Below are 26,097 nucleotides of genomic sequence, written 5' to 3'. Positions count from 1 at the left end.
ACAAAGCTTGGTTTGGAAATAAACACTATATTTCTCACTTAAAAGTTTTTGGCTGTGTTTGGTTCTCATATGCCATAGGTGAAACGAAGTAAGTTAAAGAGGAGGTCACAACCAGGTATTTTCTTTGGGTATAGCAACAATATGAAGGGTTATAGAATTTATGATCCTTCCTCCAAAAAAGCTTTGTCAGGTAGGGATGTGGCACGACGAAAATGTGCAAGTGTACACAATCGCAACAAGTAAAGTGACAAGTAAATGTCGAGTTATCGTACCCACATGGACTGTAAAAAAGAATATTTATGAAATTAATGTTAAAACACTTTGGTGATGGAAAATATTTTGGTTTAAAGATGATTAAAAACTAAGGGTTAAAAACTAAGTAAAAAAAATTTAAAAATAAAAAGGTTCTAATGCACGATTTCAAATAAGGTTTAATCATGATGATATAATTGTGTTGGATTAATTACATTCCTTTAACTTAGAATTATTAAACTTATGTTTATACTGCTACAAACAAATTCACGGCAACTCGGTAATTTGCTAACTACTGCTCATACATACTTATTAAATTAATCAATCTCTTAAACAATTTTCAATGTCAATCCAAGCAATTAATGAATCTTCACAAGCATATAAAAGATCAAGTGAGGTAACAGAGTATTTCTACCTTCAAACAGTTTAATCACAATAATCTTGCAAGTTATGCAAGGCATATGTATCGCCAAATACAATGCTAAATTAACTTCAGCTACCTTAGAAGAATAACATGCACTGATTAAGTATTGTGTTGATTAATTACAATTTCAATAAAATTTAATAATTAATTCATTATTTATCTAACAATTAATATTACAAGGATAACTTAGGCATGATTTTACTTAATCAAGCATCTTATCGATGCCTATAACAACACAAACACAATTTCAATAATTCAAGCAGGCAAAATATAATCGACCCAACATGGATTAAATTCAAGCTAGATTGATTAAAATAACCATTTCAATAGAAAAAATATTCATAAACATGTTTTTCAAAACAACAACGAAATTTAAAGAGATAGGGAACAAGAAGCAAATTCGATATTTCTCTGTGGCTTGACTGATTTCTCCATTCTTCGTTCTCCGTTGTCCTCGGCTATCAAGGTGGCTTATGAACACTTTAATTGCTTCTCAATAATGGCTGATGAGGACCTCTTTCCCAAGAGAAGAAATCGGCACTTGAACAAAAGGGAAAATGGGAATGAAAAGTTGAGAGAAAGTGAGAGAGGAGAAGAGAGAATGAGAGTGTGAGGGAGAAGTTGAATGATCAGCAGAGGGTGGCTTTCATAGCTGATTTTGGCTGCTAAAAATATCAAATTCCATCAGCCAAAGAGACCCCCCTTGGCTGGCCATACACATGGCAAAGTTCAGAGATTCAACTTCGCTAAAAATAGCCTAGGGCAAATCCATAAAGCCACATTTTTTGGAGGGGTTTGAATGCAAGGTTGAAAGTTCTTCAAGGGCTTCTTTGCAAGCTTATCTAGTCAGATAAAATGATGATTTGGTTCAGCATATGGACGGTTCTTGGCAGCCCAATTGGTGGCTGGTTCGGTTCACTAGATTCGGTTCACCCAATTCAGTTCAACTGGACCCTTTTTTTCCATAATTAATTAATAATAATTTATTTAGCCCAAATTAAATTAGGACTAAATTAAAATTAATTACATTATGAATTAACACACATTTTTGGACCATCTTAGGCTGAAAATAAATTTTCCTCGATGCTTCAAATTGCTTCTTGGTTTTATTCTTCGAGCATTGTCTGCCGAGCCAATTTTCGCCCTTTGTGCGAATCTGTCGAAAATAGTCAAAATTAATCAAAATTAACTATAAAATTAATTAAAATTCATCATGTTCATATTTTTAACATAATTTAATTATTTTATAATATTTAATTATTTTTCGACAAGAATTTAACCTAAATAGCATGATTTTAAGTCAAAAAGGGCATGTAAAAACACCTAAATTTTCATGTTTCCAGGATGTCATGTTCAATGAAAGTAGAAAATGGAATTGGGACACTATTGAAGCTGAGCAAAGAATATGCGAATTGAGTTTGCAAAATTATGATTATGGCGAGCTAGGGTCGCAATCTGGTGACGAGATAACTGATGTAGACTTCGGTGACACTCCAGTAAGAGGCATGTGATCGATTGGCAAGATCTATCAGCGAGCTAACGTAGCGCTACTTGAACCTATGAGCTTTGGATAAGCTGAAATCATTGAAGGTTGGAAAGAAGTCATGCGATAGGAGTTGAACATGATTCAAAAGAACCAGACCTGAGAGCTCGTTGACAAATCATCACACAAAAAGGTCATTGGCATCAAATGGGTGTTCAAAACCAAATTAAATGTTGATGGTTCACTCAAAAAGCTAAAGGCGAGGTTGGTTTTGAAAGGTTTCAATCAGCAATATGGAATTGATTGGTCGGAGACCTTTGCGCCAGTAGCAAGGTTGGACACGATCAGACTATTGTTGGCCTTAGCAGCATAGATGGGCTGGAAAATTCATCTGTTGGTTGTCAAATTAGCTTTCTTGAATGACTACTTGCAGGAAGAAATCTATGTAGAGCAACCTCCTAGGTTCACAATTAGAGGAAAAGAAAAGAAAAGAAACTATATAGGCTTAAAAATACCTTATATGAACTAAAATAGGGTCTGGGAGCTTGGTATACGAGGATAGATGAGCACTTCGTGAGCTTGGGATTTCAAAAGAGTCTTAGCGAGGCTAACCTAGAGTGAAAAGGATTGGCAAAGTCAGTTGATTGTCTCATTATATGTTGATGACCTACTTGTGATTGGAAGCAGCGAAGTCTTAGTAAATAAGTTTTAAAAGCAATTACAGAACATGTTCGAAATGCCTGACCTTGGAGAAATGAGATACTTCCTTGGGATGGAAATACGACAAGGACATGAAGGAATCATCATAAGTCAACAGAGCTTGGCACTAAAGATTTTAAAAAGGTTCTACATGGAGAAATGTAAACTAATCAGCAAGCCAATTGCACTTGGAGAAAAATTTAGCAGTAGCGAAGATTTTTAGAAAGTTGATAAGAGGAAATATCAAAGCCTTGTGGGTTGTTTGTTGTACTTAACAATAGCACAACCAAATATTGCGTTCACAGTTGGCTTGTTGTCAATATTTATGCACTATTATGTTACTTCTCATTTCAAAGAGACAAAGAAGATGTTGAGATATGTCAAAGGCACAATCGATTTTGGTGTTTGGTTTGCAATGGTGAAATCATTAAAACTTGTTCGATACACTGACAGTGATTGGGATGGATTTGTGGATGATATGCAAAATACCTTCGGATATTTCTTTTCACTTGGATCTAAGGTATTCTCTTAGAGTTCAAAGAAGCAATCAACAGTTGTTCAATCCATAGTTGAAGTAGAGTTTGTAGCTGTAACAACAACATTCAACAAAGAAAATCGGTTGAGAAAACTATTGTCTGACATGAATCTTGTGCAGGATGAAGTAACCCAAATTTTATGTGACAGCCAGTCCACCATAGCAATTGCGAAGAACCCAATCTTCTATGAAAAGACAAAGTATTTCAAGATCAACTATTATTTTTTGAGAAAAGTTGAACAGAGAAAAGAAGTGACTCTGGTTAATTGCAATACTGAAACTTAACTTCGAGACGTTCTAATCAAACCACTTGGAAAGACGAGGTTTGAAAAGTTGAGAAATAAAATCAGTGTTTGCGAGATGACCATTCATGCAACATATACACTTGGCAAACTCTTCGAAAGTGGCGAACTCACAGCACAAGATGCATACATATTGAGGACTGAACTTGGCAAACTCCCCCATATTGGCGAACTTACAAAAAGTGGCGAGCTTATTACTTTGGTGAACTAAGAATACAAATTGGATTTGAAGAGCTTGCATGCAAGTTATGTTTATAGGTCATGTTTTCTTTCTAGAAGATTTAGTATTTATTAGCATAATATATTTGATATCTATTAGTATAAAATCATTGTTATTTCCTTCCATATTTAAGACTTTTTCTTGTTATGAATACCCCTGTTACATTGTTCAAATATAGAGTGGAAAATATGTAAAACTTTAGCAAACAATTTTGTTACTAAATTTCTCGTTTCTTCTCTGCAATTCTTTCTTTCTTAGTATCGAAATTCGAAAAATACATGTTTCTTCTTATATCAAATTTATTCATCTAAAATAAATAAAAGATTAATTCAAAAATTCTTTGGGATATTTTGCTATTGGTGGACCATTGTTTCGATATATTTGTTACAAAATTATGTGAAGCTATTTTAACATATTACAATAGCTGGTTTGCTAGGTATATTTCTTTCCTGAGATACATATGCATGTGCTAATGAAATTTGAAACTAAAGCCAACTTGACCTTTTCTTACATTCTGTACTGAACTTGATCCTTCATTCTTTTTTGCCTTAAACAATGAAGAAAAGTATTCCATCCAGCCTATGCGTTTTACTTCACTTCTAAAGATGACTAGTGAAGGTAACTATGTAATTACATTTTTTAGCTTAGTAGACACCTTACCATAAAAAAATTCATTTGTCTAAGTACAGTGGCTTGTATGGCTTTATCTTGATGTCTCTCAAACTACTCAGTGCCTTCTAGAAATGATGTGTGTTCATTCAAATGCAAACTTATTTCTTAGGCTTTAATTATCTTTCAGATTTCCTCTTGATTAGTTTCTGGAGTATATTGTAAATTGTCAACTTACACTTTTATGGATGAAGTACTATTTTTAATCTTTTAATTGGATGTCTATGTGGTTTGCCATTATATTTGATGTCTTTGACTTGCATCTTATGCATTATTCTTTTGGATTGGATTACTAGTTCTTTTCATCAACATAATGTTGTCATTTTATGTCTTTTAGTTTAGGTTTATGATAGCATTCCCTCACTAGTTCCATTAGTACCATCTAGAGTGATTGGGTTTCTATGCTTTGAACTACTATCAATTTGGAGAGCATCCTTGCATACCTATTTTCTTGCACTCTCAGTATTTCTTTCTGGAACTAATTTTTTATGTTCATTGTTGTAAGATATTCATTCTATAATATCTTAAGCATATTGTGTTGGAAAGTATGTAATTTTTGGACACTTTAACGCATATTGTCGATTGGTAAAGCTAGAGAGTTGAATCATAAAATTATGGTTTTATTATTCTACTTAATGAGACCTTTACAATTGTATATCATATGCTCAAAACGGTTGGCTGATGAATGAGAAATTGATGCTCAATGTAAGCTACATGGGAATTATGTTGAGAAAAATGAAAAGCTTGGATCCCACATTAGTTAAATACCAAGTGTGAGATATATATATGAGAACCCACTTGAAAATTTATTGAATGACTAAGCTTGAAACCCTGTCTTGCACGCAGGGGGGTGCAGGTCCAAACCCGTCGGGGATGGAGGTGCACCCGCCCAACGTGGCTGACGCGAAATTTTCAGTCCGGTCGGCCCCAAAGAGGGCTTGTAGACAGTTTAGCCAAATACATATTTTATTTTTCTCAGCAGATATTATACATAATCTATATTAAAAAGAAAAATATCTCAATTTGATTTTATCCCAATCAAATTGATTTTCAATTTGATTTGATTTTATTCAAATTGATTTAAATGCTCATTTATTGAAAATATTTGTATCTTTATTCATGGAGATATCCAAAATTCCTCCATATTGAATGCCTATAAAAGCCTAAAGACTTCTACACACACACACACAAACACAAAAATAACGAATTTTCACTCTAAAAAATTATTTTCTTTCCTCTCCAAATTTTCAAACATTTCGGTGATAGAAGAAGGCAAGGTTTCTTCGTTGATCACTGGAAAGGTACTACTGTTGTGATCAATTTTTTTTCTCTCCTAGGAGACAGTCGATCAACATTTCTCCAAGTACCAAAGGAGTGGACGAATCTATCTTAAGGAAATTGTGAAAGCAGGCCTCAACATCTAGTAAAACTTGATTCCCTTTATTTGATTTTTGATTTTCCAAAATCTTGTTTATTTAATTTTTTTTAAATATGATGTTTTAAATAAATACAAATATTTACTTAATTTGTTTTATTTAAATCTAGTGTTTTTACATTAATATAAATATTTGCTTATATTAAGTTGTTTTATTTGTTTATATAATAATTTATATTTATATTTCTTCGCTAACGTGTTTTGTCCAACAATCTTAAAATAGGTTTTATCATTTTATAATTCTCTAATCTGAGTCGAACGAGACACCAAGGAAAAAAATTTATTATGTTTGAGAATAAAATTAAAATTGAATAAAATCTATTTCGAGATTTGTTCTCACTGTTCAATGGATTTTATTCCTTTTTTTTGTTTCCAAACAAGAAATAATTGAATAATCTGTATCGGGATTTATTCCTACCGTTTAACAGGTTTGATTTGATTTTGATTTTGTTTCCAAATGAAGATTTAATTAAATAATTGTGTTATGGGATTTATTCCCACCATTTAACAGATTTCATTTTGGTTTTGTTTTCAAACAATATTTAATTAAAGAATTCTATTTCGGGATTTATTCTCACCGTTTAACAGATTTTATTTTGATTTTGTTTCCAAACAAGATTTTATTAAATAACTTTGTATCGAGATTTAATCTTGCCATTTAACAGAACTAATTTTGATTTTGTTTCAAAATTTAAATTCTGTCGTTTACCAAAATCAAAGGGTAATATAAATTGAAAATTAAATTTTCTATTTATTGTGGCCTTAAATTGTGAAAGCTTAAATTGTAGCTTTACAATTTGTGACATCAAAGAAAAAAAAGTTATTGACGGGGAATTAAAAAGAAAATATGAGGGTGCATGTCTAGGATTGGTTCTTTGAAAGGCTTGGTATTTAAGCATGTTAAGTGAACCAACTCTCTTTCAGGGTTACCTACCTGATGCATTGTTTTATTGTGTTTTCGATTAGACCGTATAAACTGTTGTTTCGGGTTTTATTAAATTCCTATCGTCTAAAAAAAGTTAATAACTTTTCTAATTTTTGTTTCATTTCTGAAATCTTAACAGAAATATGGAAACTCCCACCAATTCAACCAATTCACAATCTGAAGCTTTGGTTTAAATGTAATCTTCGATCCAAAACTCAGTGTTGCCAGTGGTGACTGCTGTAAGCCACAACGACAAACCTGTAAAGTTCTCAGGAAAAAAAATTCAAGACTTGGAAATAGAAAATATTGTTTTATTTGACAATGTTGAACTTGACCAAAATTTTTAAACATGACCCTCCTACTGTTAAAGAGGGGAGGTAGATGATGTTACCGCTTTCCCTGGTGTTGAAGCTTAGGAACATTATGATTTCCTATGCTAAAACTACATCCTGGATGGATTGTTGGATGCACTGTATGAAGTGTATAGTGTTAAGAAAACAACTAAGGAATTATGGACATCATTAGACCATAAATACAAAACCGAATATGCTGGAGCTAAAAATTTTTTAGTTGCTAAATTCTTGAATTTTGTAATGATTGATTCTAAATTAGTTGTGAATCAAGTGTAGGAACTTTAACTAATCATTCATAGAATTCTTGCTGAAGGGATGGTGATAAGTGAATCATTTCAAGTGGTAGCCATTATTGAGAAGCTGTCTTCTGCTTGGAATGACTTCAAGAATTACCTAAAGCACAAAAGAAAGGAAATGTCAGTGGAAGATTTAATTATCTGACTTCAGATTGAAGAAGATAACAGAGGAACCAAAAATAGACTCAACAAAGCAACAAATGACAATGGTGCTTGGGCAAACGTCATAGAAGTCAAAAATGACTTCAAGAAGGGAAAACAATCTCAGAATGGGTCTAAACTGAGGCCAAAAGGTTATGTTTCCAAGAAGCAAAAATTTCAAGGGAAATGCTTCAATTGCAACAAGATGGGGCACAAGTCATCTAATTGTAGTATTCCAAGGATAGTTAGAGCTAACGAGGCCAATGTTGTGGAAGAAATTTCCAATGAAGTGTTTGACATGGACTTAAGTGTATGACATACTTAAGAATCATGTTTCTATAACACTCTTAAGTTTACAATGTTTTAAGATGGTGTTTGAATGCCAAAAGCTCATTTTTTCTAAAGGGGGAGTGTTTGTGGGAAGGGGATATGTATTAAAATTAATACAATCTCTGTAAAAGCAAAATTATGAATAAGAATGTTGCTTCTTCTTCTGTTTAAATGCTTGAGTCATTTAATTTATGGCATGGTAGGCTCGGACATGTAAACTAAGATACTTTACGTACAGTAATTATCTTAGAGCACAATCCTTTGTTTCACATTAATTATAGTCATAAATGTGAAACATGTTTTGAGGCAAAATTAACAAGGTCTTCATTTCAAATTGATGAAAGAAGCACAAAACCACTTGACCTAATACATAGCAATGTTTGTGAATTAAAATTAGTTCAAATGAGAAAAGGGAATAAATATTTTATTACCTTCATAAATGATAACACAAAATATTGCTATATATATTTGCTTAAGAGCAAAGACGAAGCTATAGAAAAAATATATTCTCTATAAGTAGGAAATTGAAAACCAACTTAATAAAAAGATTAAGATGGTAAGAAGTGATCATGGTGGTGAATATGTTGAATTATTTAAATAATGTACACAACATGACATTATTCATGAAGTAACACCACCATACTCTCCTCAATCAAATGGAGTAGCCGAATGGGAAAATCGGACTCCAAAGGAAATGATGAACACCTTGCTAGAAAGCTCTAGGTTATCACAGGAAATACCGGGGAAGCTTTTCTATGAACTAATTACCTTTTAAATAAGGTGTCTTGTAAGAAAAGACACAAGATACCATATGAGTTATGGAAAGGTAGAAAACCATCCTACAACCACTTGAAAGTGTAGGGGTGTTTTGCTAATGTAATGGTAAGTCAGGACATATGCATCATCGACACAATATCATTAGAAAACTGATCTCAAATAGAGATATCTCTATTGGTTTTGTAAAATCAAAAGATAACATTGTCGATCCGCTAACTAAAGGCTTAAATCGAGATCAGGTTGACAAAACAGCGAAAGGAATGAAACTAAATGCCATAAAGATAAAAGGCGCTATGTGAAGGAAAATCCTACCTACTTGACTAGAGATCCCAAGATCTAGGTTCAAAGGGAAAACCTACTTGCATAGACCTATGAGGTCATTATGGGGGTGGAAACATGAAAATATACACACATTTTCATGCCCTTTTTAACTCAAATCCATGTAGTTTTGATAAAATTCTTGTCAAAAAATAAATAAGAATTATAAATTAATTAAATTGCACTAAAATTATGAAATTTTTGAATTTTAATTAAATTTATATAAAATTTTGATTAATTTTGATTTTTCTTGACTGATTTGCACAAATGGCGAAAAACGGCTCGGTAGATATGCTAAAAGTGCAAAACCGAGAAGCAATTTTGAAGAATCAAGGCGAAATAATTTTTCAGCCCATGACAGTCCAAAATATGTATATTAATTCATAATATAAATAATTTTAATTTTAATCCAATTTAATTTGGTTTAAATGAATTATTGTTAATTAATTATGAAAAGGGGTCCAGTTGAGCTAAACCAAGAAAACTGATCCAACCGAGCACTGGCCAGCCCAAAACCATCCCACATGCTGACCCAATTAGCTTGTTTGGATGATTATTTGGCTTGATGGCCCTTGAATACTCCTTCAATTTGCATTCAAACCCCTCCACTATTCATGCTTTCTAAGATTTGCCCTTACTTAAAAATAGCATGTTTGAAATCATCAAACATGCCACATGTGTGGCCGGCCATGGGGGGAGTCTTTAGCTGCTGATTTTGGCTATTTTTAGCAGCCTTCTCAACCTATAAATACCTCATTTTCTGCTCACTTCAAACACATCTCAAACCCATTCATTTCTTCACTTCTCTCTCACTTTTCTCTCTTTATTCCCTTCCAATCTTCTTCAATTTCTTCGCCTATTCCTTTGCTGATTTCACATCTTGAAAAAGAGTAATTCAACCACCATTTGAAGCAGCATTCAAGTATTCATGTAAGCCTCAGTTCAACAAGGACAAGCGGAAAAGGAGGAGCAAAGCAACTACTCAAGCATCGGAGAAACATCGAATTAGATTCTTATTCATTATCCTTTTAATTTTATTGTTGTTTCTATGAACATATCTATGAATATTTGTGATGTTGATATGTTTAATTTAATTAATATGACTTAAATTTAATTCGTGTTAGGTTGATTGCATTTCATCTACTTGAGTTATTAAAATTATACTGTGTTGTTATAGGCCTCGGTAAGATGTTTGATTAAGTAAAACCATGACTAAGTTATTCTTGCATTACAATTGTAAGGTAACTAATAAATTAATTATTTAAACAGATTAAAATTGTACTTAATTGACATGATACTTAACCAGTGCATGTTTAATCATCTAAGATAGCTAAGAGTTAAATTAGGAACGGTATCTAACAATACATTAGCCTTGCATAGCTTACAAGATTATTGTGATTAAATTGTTTCAAGGTAGAAATACATTGTTAACTCACATAATCATTTATGTGCTTATGAGATTGAATAAATTGTTTGAATTGGCATAGAGATATGTACAAGAGATTATTTTAATTTCATAGGTATCTATGTGCATTAACACATTTTCTTATTAAAATTTGTTTAATCGGTTGAATTGACATTGAGATATAGTCAAGAGATAAATGGATTTTGGTAGGTAAGTATATTCATAAGTTAGCAAATTACTGAGTTGCCATGAATTTATTCGTAACAACATAAACATGAGTTTAATAATTCTAAGCTAAAAAATGTAATTAATCTAACACAATTATGTCATCTTGATTAATGTCATATTAATTAAAATCATCTTTTGAAATAGCGCACTGGAACTTTTATTTTAGTTTTATTTATTTTACTTAGTTAAAATCTTAGTTTTTAATCACCTCCTCAAATCGAAATATTTTTTCTTCACCAAAGTGTTTTTAATTGCATTCATAAATAATTATTTTCACAGTCCCTGCGGGTACGATAACTCAACATTTACTTGTCACTTTATTACTTGTTGTGATAGTGTACACTTGCACATTTTCGTCATTCCAGGTTTTTGGCGCCGTTGCCGAAGACTGTTTTAAAAAGTCATTATTTGTGAATTTTTTAATTTTGCATTTTGGTTTATGTTTTTTGTTCAATTTTAACTCAATTAATGTTTCTGTGTTTATTTTAGGTGTTTATGAGTATTGACCAAATTATTGGTTCACTCCCCATAGAGCTTGAGATAGAAAGAACTTTTTGACAAAGAAGAAGATAAGCAAGTCATAGAAGGACCGAAGAGATGAACTTCAAAAATCCAAGTCAAGGAAACGGAGCAAACCCTACTCAAAATCCTATCCTTATCGCTGATGATAAGGATAAAGCTCTAAGACAGTATGTCGTGCCAGTGTTTCATGATCTTAATCCTAGTATTAGGCACAACAGTTTGAGCTAAAGCCAATTATGTTCTAGATGCTTCAGACAGTGGGCTGATTCAGTGGAATGCCTACCAAAGATCCTCACCTGCACTTAAGATTGTTCATGGAAGTGCGCGATTCTTTCAAGTTAGTCGGAGTACCTGAAGATGCACTACGATTGAAGTTGTTCTCATATTTTCTAAGGCACAGAGCTCGAGCCTAGTTGAACTCATTGCCACCAAATTTAATTTCCACATGGCAAGAGTTAGTAGAAAGATTCCTCATGAAGTATTTCCCGCCTAACAAGAATGCTAAGTTGAGGAACAAGATCACTACTTTCTAACAAATGGATGATGAGTCCTTGTATGAGGCATAGGAAATGTACAAAGAATTATTACGAAATTTCCCTCATCATGGAATCCCACATTGTATCCAACTTGAGACGTTTTATGATCTTTTCAATGCTTACACAATGATGATAGTGGATGCTTCAGCTAATGGTGCTATCTTTTCTACGTCTTATAATGAGGCTTATGAAATTATCGAGAGAATTTCGAGTAATAATTATCAATGGCCAACCAATCGAGAAGCGTTAGGAAGACGAGTCACTGGAATACATGAAGTAGAAGCTCTCACTTCACTCGCATCTCCAGTATCCTGGATTTCCTCAATGCTTAAAATTTTACCACTAAAGGGTTTAATAGTTTTGTAGCACAACCACCGAATCAATTTGAAAATGTAGCCTGTGTCTATTGTGGGGAAGGGCATTTGTTCAAAAAATATCCATTGAACCTAAAATCCGTGTATTACATGGGTAACCAGAACCAAAACTAAGGAAGGCAATAACTACAATCCAATTCCTATAACACATTGTGGCGAAACCACCTTAATTTCTCCTGGAGTAACCAAAGGGCTGGACCTAGTAACACATACGCCCAACCTAGACTGACCCAACCACCTATTTTTATCCAAAAAGATTAGAAACAACCTCAAGTTGAGGCATCCAATGGCTTAGAAAACTTGTTGAAGGCATATATAGCCAAGAATGATGCCTTAATCCAAAGCCAAGCAGCTACATTGAAAAACCTGGAAAACCAAATGGGCCAGCTTGCAACTGAACCTAGAAACCAACCACAAGGTGCTTTACCTAGTGATACAGAGAATCTGAGGAATCAAGTAAAGGAGCATTGTAAAGTATTGACATTGAAGAGCGATAAGACATTAGAGCCCAACAGCATCGAAGTTGAAGAGGAGCCAAATGATGCTCAAGACTCAGAGGAAGTTCAATTGAGTGTTGAAATTTTAGTTTCACCGGAACCAGAATCTACAAAACCCGATAAGGTAATTTCTGAACTAATCAATTCTGATAAACTTATAACTTCATTAGATGCAGAATTGCCACAGAAGATGAATCAACCAGTTCCAGTAAAGAAGCCTCCACCACCCTACCCTCAAAGACTTCAAAAGCAGAAGCAAGAAGTTTAATTCAATATGTTCCTAGACGTACTCAAGGAACTTCATATCAACATTACATTTGTTGAAGCACTTGAACAAATGTCGAACTACATCAAATTCATGAAGGATATCCTGTCAAAAAATGAAGACTTGGAGAATTTGAGACGATAGCCTTGACAAAGGAATGCATTGCATACCTTCACGACAAACTACCCCAAAAGTTGAAGGATCCTGGATGTTTTACCATACCTTGCAACATTGAAGCAACATATTGTGGTAAGACATTATGTGATTTGGGTGTGAATATCAACTTGATGCCTATGTTAATATTTAGGAAGTTGGGGATGGGTGAAGTTAGGCCTACTACAGTTACACTTCAATTAGAAGGAAAAATCGAGGACGTATTGGTACGTATAGAAAAATTTATTTTTCCTACTGACTTTGTTATTCTAGACTTTGAAGCAAACAAAGAAGTGTCAATCATCCTAGGAAGGCCTTTTCTATCAACCAGAAGGACCCTTATTGATGTACAGAAGGGCGAGCTTACTATGCGTGTTCAGGATGATCAGGTAACATTTAATGTTTTTGTTTCTTTACGATTTCTAGACACAATTGATGATTGTTCTACAGTGTCCAATTTAGAGGAATTAATCTTGGAAAAGGAACTCAACTATGTTGAGGACCCATTGGAACAAATTTTGACATCAAACCCTCCAAATGATGAAGAGGATGATGAATACTTAGCTTTGCTAGAACCTAATCAAAGGGGATTTAATCTATAATCCCGCTTTGAATCTTTGGAGTAAGAGAATAGGGATTTGTTAGAGTATGCCCAAAGATTAATCACAAGATGGTTGTAATAACATACTTGATTTATCATGTTTATTAATATAAGGCGTTACCATTATTATTTCAGTTTTTTTTCTGTGTGTATAAATAAACTGCTTTGTAATAATGTCCTGAGAATAGTATGATTATTCTTAAAAGGTTCTTAGTCAACTATTATTGTTGGATAGGACAACAATAATGCATTAAGACTAACATGTTTTTGATTGATGATAAAGAGTTGTCATTGATATGGAGTGTCAAAATCGATGCATGACTATGTGTGTTACAGAACAACATATTGGACTGACCCGTTATGAGTATGTTTCTTGGATTATTATGTAATTGTCACAACATTACTCATAGTGATTAATATGAATATGATTCTCAAACTTGGGATCATCATAATCCCAACATCGTGAGTTGTATATTTTGATACTGTCATATGTACACATTAACTGGTTGTTCTACAAAGGCTAATGTTGGATATACCACGATCTATGTAGAGGGATATGGTTGATCGATATGGGATAAGTCCCTCCTACATAATAGGAGTAATATCTTAGGCCACTTGATTGAGTGAGACTAGAAATGCATTGCCATGCTCAAATAAGCTGATATGAGATGTCATATTTATTTGTATATCAAAGTCTACTTAAGATATCAAGGAACATCGAATGAATTATGCAAGTGTGACTATTTCATGACTTGTGTTCAATCCAGAGATAAAGGACTTAAGGATTAGTGCATGAAAGGTTAATCATAAAAAGGTTATGTCGAATCATGATTTCTTGTGACTTAGGTAGCAATGATGTATTGCTAGGTGCCACTCATTTTTTGTAACATTGGAATCATTCTAATATTATTGCTAATGTTACAAGAACTTACAGGGCCACATCCTATAATTGAAATGAACGGAATAAAACATAATTGGTTTTGTGTTTGGTTGTCGCATGAATTAAATTAATTATAGAATTAATTTAATTAGGTAATCAAATATCGAACACATTATATGTACAAGGTTGTTGTACACATAATGAGAACATGATTTTGGTTCATATATAAATTCAAATAAATATAGCTTACCGAATTTATTATTATAATTAATGTAATTATAATTTTTTGTTTTTAACATTATTATATTTATTCAATTTTGAGAAACCCTAAAAAAGATTTAGATATAAAATCTTGTTTTTCTTTGCTTGTTGGGTCTAGCAGCCATCAAAGCAAAGTCTTCTCCAAAATAGTTTTGGGAATTTTTTCTGTTCATTGTCAGCTGGGTGGATTACGTAGAGGTCAGAGTCATCAAAGATTGCGGCATGATTGATAGTAGATAGATTACTCGTTGCCGAAGCATCACTGTCTACTCGAAAACACGATTTGGTAATTTTGAAACCCTTATTTCACCCCAATTTGTTCCTCACACATGGATCCATGCTTAGGATCACTGGGTGTTTTCTTTTTTCGCTGCGCCGGAAGGGTGCCGACGTTCCAACAGTGGTATCAGAGCTTGTTGTGTGATACGGACTCTGGTTTAAATACTTGGGTGATGCAATTGTATAAGATGCATGCTTTAATTTTATTAAGTTTCTGACTGTTTAAATCGTTTAAGAATAACAGGATAACCATTCCTTTTGACAATGAATTAAATGTTAATCATGGTGTTATGGCATATTCGCTTTTATGTTATTTCTGTTAAGTATTAACAGATCTCTAATAGTGCGACGGTGGTGTTGATAGTTTCCAGTAAGAGTTAATTGGTTAGTGGAACAAGGGTTGTTCTGGCATGAAACCTCAAGGATTAAAATCCCAAAAACACGATTCTGTTGATAAAAGTTATTAAATCGTGAAGTTTCATTTGAATGGGGTATGCGGTTCGTACCGCGGGGGCTCCGCCCCACACCCTCCGACCGCCTCAGACCCCATCTTCTTAAGGTATGTTTTATAATAAATAAAACTTAGTGGGCCATAAAAGTTGAAAGGATATGTTTTATAATAAATTCACCTTAACAAAATGTTGAATTATGTATACTATTTTTGACATGCACGGTGTTTGAAATGCATAGTTATAGCCCCCGATGGCCCATTTGATAAAATGTTGTAATTTTATAAATACGGCTTGCGTGTCGTGCCTTACTACTATTCTCTTGTATTTCTCTTTTCATCTTACTCCTTCGTATGTAAAACGAGTTTCTGTATATTGTAATTTGCAAGAGTGGATGTAGGCTAGACGAGAAGGAAGATGGGCCAACTAGTGTGGACCGATAGCTTGTGAAACGGCTTACAGCTTTAGGTTTCCTTTTGGTTCTCCCATTGGCTTGGGTTGCACCACCTTAGTTTATGGGCTATAACTATTGCATTTATTTATTGCTTTATGTATTCATGTATGAGATGTTATGGATGTCTAAAGCATGCCAAATTTTAAATATGTTAAAATTTGATAATCATGAACAACATTAATTGATGAGATCAATTAAATGGCTAAATGGACTAAAGTAAACCATAATTGGTGAGATGGAACAACCTTAATAAAATCTCTCTATTAAAATTTTAAGTCAACATAGCCTTCCAATTTTGCCTTCGTTAAGGCCTCGATCAATACTGTGTAGGTTATGCTAAAGCGAAGTACTAGTATTTATCTTGGTTAAACGTGAAGAATAAACAAGTAATATTCGCTGGTTAAAATTGGTTAATGACTTAACTAGGTTATTCTAATAGGATTAGAAACCTAGAGGCAAGTAATTTGGATAAATCATAAGATGATTAGAACAAGAGTTGTTCACCAAACTTTAGGAGTTACATATGATGTAATTAGTAAGTGTTGCTTACCTAGATAACGATAATCTTGAGAGTAAAGCCAAAGCTGACTTAAGAGGAGGTGAAACATGGATCCTTAACCCACTAGAAATACTTTTTGAGAAAGTCTTTTCGAAACTAATATATGAGGGTTATTAATTTTGTAATAAAATAGTGGGAACATCATTTAATAAAGTCCTTTTAATGATTGTTATAAACTATGTAAATTTACACACGCATATTTTATTCTTGTAGATATATTATAGCTGCAAACACTAATACACTCTCATTGTGATTGGTCCTTGAAAAGGACAAATTGAATGGTTTGAATTTCTTTGACTGGTTCCGTAACTTGGGGATTGTCCTCAAACAAGAACTAAAATTATATGTCATTGAACAACCACTTCCTAATGAACCACCCGCTAATGCCTCGAGGGCTGATAGAGATGCTTACAAGAAGCATCTCGAAGACATGGTTGACGTTGGATGTCTTATGCTTTCCACTATGAATCTTGAGCTTCAGAAGCAACATGAGGACATGGTTGCTTATAAAATGATTGAGCACCTGAAAGAACTTTATCAGGGGCAGGTTCGATACCTCTAAGGCCCTATAGTAGGACCTCATGTCCTTAAGATGATTGGCTATATTGAAAGTTGTCTAAGCTTGGGTTTCCATTGAGCCAAGAGTTGGCCACTGATGTTATTCTGCAATCGTTGTCGGATAGCTACGCCAGTTTGTCCTCAATTTCAATATGAATGAAATTGACAAGACTCTACCACAATAGCTCAGTATGTTACGAACTACTGAAAGTAACATGAAAAAGGTTGGACCCAAGCCCATACTGATGGTCCGTAATAATAAGGGCAAGGGAAAGGCCAAAGTTCAGACAAAGCCCAAGGGCAAAGGTAGGCCCAAGCCTGGAAAAGTAAAGGCTGCATTGAAACCTAAAGGTGGGGTGGCTAAGGAAGGAAACTGTTTTCATTTTGGTGTGACTGGACATTGGAAGCGAAACTGCCCTATTTATCTTGAGGAAGTCAAGAAGGCCAAAATAAGCGGAACGTCTACTTCAGGTATTTATGTTATTGATATTAATTTATCAACTACTACTTCATGGGTATTAGATACTGGTTGTGGTTTTCACATTTGTACTTCTGTACAGGGACTACAAAGGAGTAGGACTTTGGCTAGAGGAGATGTGGACTTGTGAGTTAGAAATTGAGCAAAAGTTGCTGCATTAGCTATGGGAACATATTATTTATCTTTGCCTACTGGACTTGGTTTATGTTTAGAGGATTGTTATTTTGTGCCCAGTTTGACTAAAAACATTATTTCAATTTCTTGTTTAGACAAAATTGGTTTTGAGATAATTATTAAGAATAATTGTTGTTCATTTTATCTCAATAATGTTTTCTATGGTTCGGCATAATTGATTAATGGCCTCTATATTTTAGATCAAATGAATCCCATTTACAACAAAATACTAAAAGATCGAAAATAAATTACTCAAATCAAACTTATCAATGGCATTATCGTTTGGGCCACATAAGTGAGGAACGCATATCCAAGCTCCATAAAGATAGTCTCTTAGAGTCATTTGTTTTTGAACAATTTGAAGTATGTGAATCTTGCTTATTGGGAAAAATATCTAAATCTCCTTTTACTGGTAAAAGTGAACGAGCTAGTGATTTATTGGGCCTAATAAATTCTGATGTATGTGGGCCAATATATGCACAGGCTAGAGGTGGATTTCACTACTTCATTACCTTCACTGATGATTTCAGTAGATATGGGTATGTCTATATCATGGGCCATAAGTCTGAGTCCCTTGAAAAGTTCAAGGAATTCACTAATGAAGTACAAAATCAACTAGGCAAAACTATCAAGACACTTCAATCTAATTGAGGTGGAGAGTATTTGAGCCAAGATTTTGATGATCTTTTGAAGGAATGTGGGATTGTCTCACAAATTACTCCTCCTGGTACTCCTCAATGGAATGGAGTTTTCGAGAGGAGAAATCGAACTCTGTTAGACATGGTTCGATCCATGATGAGTCATGTTGATCTACCGACTTCCTTTTGGGGACAAGTACTTGAGACAGCTGCTTTCACACTAAATCGTGTTCCATCTAAATCAGTTTAAAAGATGCCATATGATATGTGGACTGGGAAACATCCCAAGATGTCTTTTCTGAAAATTTGGGGTTCCGAAGCTTATGTTAAATGTCAGATGTCTACTAAGCTTTAACCTAAATTTGAAAAGTGTGTTTTTGTTTGGTATCCAAAAGAAACCAAAGGATATTATTTCTTTAATCCCACTGAGAATAAAATACTTGTAGCTCGGACTGGTGCCTTCCTAGAGAGAGAATTTGTTTCTAGAAAAGGAAGTGGGAAAAAGATTAAACTTGAAGAACTTCGAGAATCACAAAATACCACTGAACCAGATATAAAACAACAGCAAATTCCACAAGAAATTGAGGAACAAGTAACTGCTGTAGAAACACAACCATTGTGTAGATCTTTAAGAGAACACCAAGCACTTGAGAGATATGGATTTCTCATTACAACGCATGGTGACGTTCTTCTTATAGATCAAGATGAGCCTAGGATTATCAAGAAGTGGTGACGAGCCCAGACTCTAAGAAATGGCTTAAGGCCATGAGATCTGAGATGGATTCCATGTATGAAAACCAAGTATGGACTTTGGTTGACCCACCCGAAGGGGTTAAAACCATAGGGTGCAAGTGGGTTTTCAAAAAAAAAACCGACATGGATGGTAATGTACAAACATACAAGGGGCGATTAGTCGCTAAAGGTTTTCTCCAAGTTCATGGTGTTGACTATGATGGAACCTTTTCTCCTGTAGCTATGTTTACATCCATCAGGATCTTGCTCGCTATAGCTGCATTTCATGACTATGAAATCTGACAGATGGATGTCAAAACAGCTTTCCTTAACGACAAAACTTGAAGAGGATGTGTACATGACACAACCTGAAGGTTTTTTCAATCCAAAGGATGCTAGAAAGGTATGTAATCTATAAAGATCCATTTATGGATTAAAGCAAGCTTCTCGAAGTTGGAATCTTCGTTTTAACGATGCAATCAAAGAGTTTGGTTTTATCAAAAATGAAGATGAGCCATGTGTTTCCAAGAAAGTTAGTGGGAGAACTATAACATTCTTGGTACCGTATGTGGATGACATACTAATCATAGGAAATGACATACCTACCTTGTAGTCTATTAAGACTTGGTCAGAAAGTTGTTTCTCTATGAAGGACTTGGGCGAAGCCACTTACATTTTAGGAGTGAAGATCTCTAGAGATATATCAAGACGACTACTAGGTCTAAGCCAAAGTAGATACATAGATAAAGTATAGAAAAGGTTCAGTATAGAAGAATCTAAGAGAGGATTCCTACCTATGAGATATGGTATTTCACTCTCGAAGGAAATGTGTCCTTCAACTCCACAAGAGAGAGAACGCATGAGTAAAATTCCATATGCTTCCGCTATTAGATCTATCATGTATGCCATGTTATGTACCTGTCCAGATGTCTTATATGCCTTAAGTATGACGAGTAGGTACCAAGTAGATCCCGGTGAAGGTCACTGGACCACAGTCAAGAATATCCTTAAGTACTTAAGAAGAACTAAGTATACATTCCTAATATATGGAGGTGAGGAAGGGTTAAGTGTAAAAGGTTACCCTGATGCTAGCTTCCAAACCAACAAGGACGATTCTCGATCACAATCACGTTTTGTGTTTTGCCTTAATGGTGGTGCTGTAAGCTGGAAAAGTTCAAAGAAAAGTACAGTAGCCAATTCTACAACAGAGGCCGAGTATATTGCAGCTAGTGAGGCAACAAAGGAAGTGGTTTGGATCAAGAAGTTCATTACTAAACTAAGGGTTGTGCCTAGCATATCAAATGCTATAGAACTCCGATGTGATAATAATGGAGCCATTGCACAAGCTAAAGAACCCAGATCTCACCAGCGATCCAAACATATACTTAGATGCTACAATCTTATTCGAGAGATTATTGATCGAAGGAATGTAGAGATATGCAGTGTGACTATTCCATGACTTGTGTTCAATCCAGAGATAAAGGACTTAAGGATTAGTGCATGAAAGGTTAATCATAGAAAGGTTATGTCGAATCATGATTTCTTGTGACTTAAGTAGCAATGATGCATTGCTAGGTGCCACTCATTATTTGTAACAATGGAATCGTTCTAATATTACTGCTAACGTTACAAGAACCTACAGGGTCACACCCTATAGTTGAAATGAACAGAGTAAAACATAATTGGTATTGTGTTTGGTTGTCGCATGAATTAAATAAATTATAGAATTAATTTAATTGGGTAATCAAATATCGAACACATTATATGTACAAGGTTGTTGTACACATAATGAGAACATGATTTTGGTTCATATATAAATTCAAATAAATATAGTTTACCGAATTCATTATTATAATTAATGTAATTATAATTTTGATTTTTAATATTATATTTATTTAATTTTTAGAAACCCTAAAAATGATTTAGATATAAAATCTCAGTTTTCTTTGCTTGTTGGGTCTAGCGGCCGTCAAAGTAAAGTCTTCTCCAAAATAGTTTTGGGGATTCTTTCCGTCCATTGTCAACTGAGTGGATTACGTAAAGGTCGGAGTCAACAAAGATTGCAGCTTGATTCGATAGTAGATCAGATTACTCGTTGCCAAGGCGTCGCTGTCTACTCAAAAACATGATTCGGTAATTTTGAAACCCTTATTTCACCCCGATTCATTCCTCACACATGGATCCATGGTTAGGATCGTCGGGTGTTTTATTTTTCCATTGCACCGTAAGGGTGTCGGCGTTCCAACAGGATTATGCTCAACCAAAACCGTCAATCGAGAAGCCACCTAAATTAGAACTGAAGGTACTTTAATCACATTTCAAATATGTTTATTTAGGTAAGGCTTCTACTTTTCATGTGATTGTTTTTGCGGAATTAACCGTTGAACAAGAAGAAAAACTCATACTAGTATTGAAATAATTCAAGAAGGTAATCAAGTGGACCATAGCTAATATTCGTGGTATTAGTCTGTCTTTATGCATGCACAAGATAATCCTGGAAGATGGTGAAAAAGGGACGACTAATGGACAACGAAGACTAACCCCATCATGAAGGACGTGGTAAAGAAAGAAATCATCAAGTGGTTAGGTATGAGTATAATTTACCCCATCTCAGACAGTTCGTAGGTAAGTCTGGTCTAGTGCGTGCCAAAGAAAGGAGGTATTACGGTCATTGAGAACGAGAATAATGAGTTGATACTTACTAGAACGGTTATAGGATGGAGAATTTGCATTGATTACTGGAAACTAAACAAGGTGACTAGGAAATATCACTTTCCTTTTACCTTTTTGAATCAGATGCTGGATAGACTCGTAGAGCAAGACTATTACTGTTTTCTTGATGGATACTCGCGGTATAATCAGACTACAGTAGCATCAGAAGATCAACACAAGACAACATTCACCTACCCGTACCGTACATTTGCATTTAGATGCATGCCATTTGCTTTATGTAATGCACCTGCTACATTTCAAAAATGTATGATGTCTATGTTTACTGAGAAATACTTGGAAGTATTTATGGATTATTTTTAGTATTCAGAGATACAAATGATGATTGCCTAGCTAATCTAGCCAAGGTACTATGGCGATGCAAAGAAACAAACCTCGTACTCAACTAGAAAAAGTGTTATTTCCTGGTACGAGAAGGTATTGTTCTAGGGAATCGGATAACGATACATAGAATCGAGGTAGATAAAGCAAAGGTAGACGTTATTGAGAAACTCCCACCTTCAACATCTATAAAGAGGTTTAGGAGCTTTTTGAGTTACGCCTGTTTCTATAGAAGATTTATCAAGGACTTCTCCAAAATTGCTAAACCCTTATGCAAATTATTGGAGAAGGACACGGCGTTCCAATTTGATGAGGAGTGCTTAAGAGCTTTCAAAGATTTGAAGAGTCAGGTAGTTTCAGCACCCATAATCATCATGCCAGACTGTGATTTGCCATTTGAATTGATGTGTGACGCAAGTGACTTCGCGATAGGAGCTGTCATGGCCAGCGAAGGAACAAAGTTTTTCATCCCATCAACTACATAAGTTGGACTCTAATAGGAGCTCAACAGAATTATACGGTAACAGAGAGAGTTACTTGCTTTTGTGTTTACTTTTGACAAGTTTCGATCCTATCTTGTAGGTACTAAAGTGACTGTTTATACGAACTATTCGACAATTAAGTATTTACTTGCCAAGGAAGACACTAAGCCAAGATTGATTCGATGGGTACCTCTACTTCAAGAGTTCGATCTAAAAATTCAAGATCAAAAGGGAGTAGAAAACCAAGTAGCAGGCCACTTGTCCAGATTGGAGCTGCAAGAAGGGAATTCTCCACTTATACCCATTCAGGAGACATTTCTAGATGAACACATACTGAAGGTAAATCATGTCCATAATACCCCTTGGTATCCTGATATTGCTAACTATTTAGCTTGTGGTTTGATACCGATTGATAAGACGTATCATTAAAAGAAAAAGTTTCTTCACGATGTGAAGTACTATTTCTGGGAAGAACCATACTCGTTTAAAAAGTGTGCAAATCAAATGATCAGGAGATGCATGGAAAAAGATGAAGTACATAAGATTCTATATCATTGCCACTCAACTTTGAGTGGGGGACACTTCAGAGGTACACATACTGCGACTAAAGTATTGCAAGCCAGTTTTTTTGGCTAACACTATTCAAAGACGCATATGCTTACGTAAAGAGTTGTGATTGAAGTCAAAGGGTTGGAAACGTCACCAAAAAGAATGAGATGCCCCGAACAAACATCATTGAGGTAGAATTATTCGATGTTTGGGGTATTGACTTTCTCGATCCTTTCCCTCCATCTTTTGGTCATAGGTACATATTGGTAGTAGTAGACTACGTGTCTAAGTGGGTTGAGGCCAAGGCATATCTAACGAATGATGCTAAGGTTGTGATGAAGTTTTTGCAGAAGTATGTGTTCACAAGGTTTGGAACCCCAAGAGTTATCATTAGTGATGAAGGGTCCCATTTTGTGAACAGATGGTTGAAATGGTTACTCGAAAAACATGGAGTGAAGCACAAGGTTGCCACAGCTTACCATTCGTATACAAATGGGAAAGCTGAACTGGCAAACAAAGAGATCAAAGGCATACTCGAAAAGGTAGTTTGTCCGAACCGATGAGATTGGTCCAAAAGATTAGACGATGCTTTATGGGCCTACAGGACAGCATACAAGACACCTTTAGGGATGTTACCCTATAGAATGGTCTTTGGGAAACCTTGTCATCTGCCCTTGGAGTTAGAGCATAAACTTTGCTGGGCTCTCCAACAATTCAACTTGGATCTTAAGGTTACTAAAGAGAAATGGATGCTCCAACTCAACAAGTTAGAAGAATTTTGAATGTTCTCATACGAGAATGCCAAATTACTCAAGGAAATACATAAGAGATGGCATGACAAGCACATTCATGTTTGGGAATTTGAAGCAGGTCTGCAAGTCTTGTTATTTAACTCTAGATTAAGGTTCTTTCTAGGTAAGTTAAAATCACGTTGGTCCAGTCCATTTATGATTCACCAAGTTTATCCATATAGAGTTGTCGAACTTTAAAGTAAGGGAGGTAATTTTCGAGTTAATGCTCAGTGCTTAAAACATTATTGAGGGGATAAAATTGAACGGGATAAAATCACGTTCATTGATATTTAATTTTTCTTGTGTTTTTTTTAAATAAATGATTTAGGGTATACTTTCGGAATTAGTATGTTTAAATAAATTCTATCTAGGAGATTGGAACTTAAGCAGGACCGCTTGTGACCCTCCAATCTTTCCTGGGAAATGATTTTAACATAATCTTCCTAGAAATTATTCCCAAAATGGAAAAATAAATTTTTAATGTTTTAAATAAATGGGTCAATTTTGATCAAAGTTGTAATTGCAACTCAATTTCAAATTTTCTTTAAGTCTAGGTACTTAATTGAACTATTTTCAAAATTTGGTTGCTTTTTTTGTAAATATTTTCAAAAGGCATCTAGAATAAATGTTTTTAATTTAATTTAATAAAAAAGATGATATTAACTAGTATATAATTATATTTATTATAATATAGATTAATTATTATCAACTTTGCATATATTAGGATTAGTTTAAATTTGATCATATTTTAGTTCATAAGTTTTTATTTTAATAGCAAATAATAATTTAATTTGCATTATATTAATTATTAATTTTTTCTAAAAATTCAAATTAAATTCCTACTCCCTTCACTATAAATTTCACCCACCTTTTCCTTTTTTTCACTCATCACTCCATCAATCCTAGCAGCCAAAACCCACCAAGTACTGAATCACTTAGTGCCAAATTCTCTAGCCGCAACACTGCCCAGCTCCACACGGTACCCTCACGCCTAGCAGCAACCCCATTTGGCCAACCCACACACACACCCAATAGCTCATGCCACTACTGCCACTCGAGCTAGACCTGCTCTCATCCACCCACTCCCGTGCGCCAACACACCAGCCCTGCTACTCGCCCGATAGTGTTGTCTTTTGCACGCGCATCTACTCACACTATGCCTTGCTACTCGCACCAACACCCTTGCCGGTCGCACCACACCATCAAGACACCCTATAACCATCCTTAAACTGACTTCTTTTGATTTATATTTATTTTCTTTTAGTTCTTAATTTTTATATAAAGGTGGTAAGACAAATTTTTCTCCTAAATTTTAATTTTATTTAATTATTTAAGTTTTCAATTTATTGAATTATTAATATTTTGTACTAATTAAATTTTGAGAAAATATTTTTTCTATCTATTGATCAGGTTAATCATGCCTCGCAAAAGAACTCGTGCCTCTGCCCAAATTGAAAAATCACAAAACAAATTCCCTATGAAGAAGCCAAAGCAAGATACGAAAGTGTTTTCAAAAATCAATAGATGCACCCAGAAAAAGGCTTTACGTTGAAAGAAAGCAACTATATTGATTTCATGGCGCGCATTCGACAAATTGCTGAAGCTCTTAATTAGGAATTATTTTGTGAGAAAATACCTAGTGCAGATGAGGAGTTAGTTCATGAATTTTACGTGAATTTGACCTCAAGCGAATTGACAGAAGTTTCTATTCGAGGAATCAAGGTACTAATAAACTCAAATTCTATTAATGAATTCTTTGAATTACCTAATTTCGAAGACGATGAATATTCTTCCTTAATGAGAAATATTGAGTCTGAAAATCTATAACAAATTCTCGAGGAACTTACAGTTCCAGGTTCTAAGTGGACTATGTCAAAATAAGGAATTCACACTTGTCGCAGAGAATATTTGACACCACTAGCAAAGGTATGGTTCTATTTTATTCGGTTTAGCCTTATGCTTATTTCACATAGGACTACAATTTCATCAGAGCGAATGGTCTTGTTATATTCAATTTTAACT

At 34.4% G+C, this 26,097-nt stretch overlaps 1 non-coding gene and 1 pseudogene across 1 annotated transcript; one reads left to right on the top strand and one right to left on the bottom strand.

The window, feature by feature from the left end:
- Positions 1-2,895: 2,895 nt before the first annotated feature.
- The window catches only part of LOC121223206 (protein PIR-like), a 105,480-nt pseudogene continuing 82,278 nt past the window's right edge, over positions 2,896-26,097 (top strand).
- LOC121223867 (small nucleolar RNA R71) lies at positions 11,818-11,924 on the bottom strand. Its single transcript, XR_005921333.1, has one exon. It is a non-coding gene; the product is annotated as a small nucleolar RNA R71 (small nucleolar RNA).

Source organism: Gossypium hirsutum, chromosome D11 (assembly GCF_007990345.1).
Source record: "Gossypium hirsutum isolate 1008001.06 chromosome D11, Gossypium_hirsutum_v2.1, whole genome shotgun sequence".
Classification (NCBI taxonomy): Eukaryota; Viridiplantae; Streptophyta; class Magnoliopsida; order Malvales; family Malvaceae; genus Gossypium; species Gossypium hirsutum.
The sequence above is the reverse complement of the archived record's forward strand: the minus strand, read 5'-3'. Positions and strand labels throughout refer to the sequence as shown.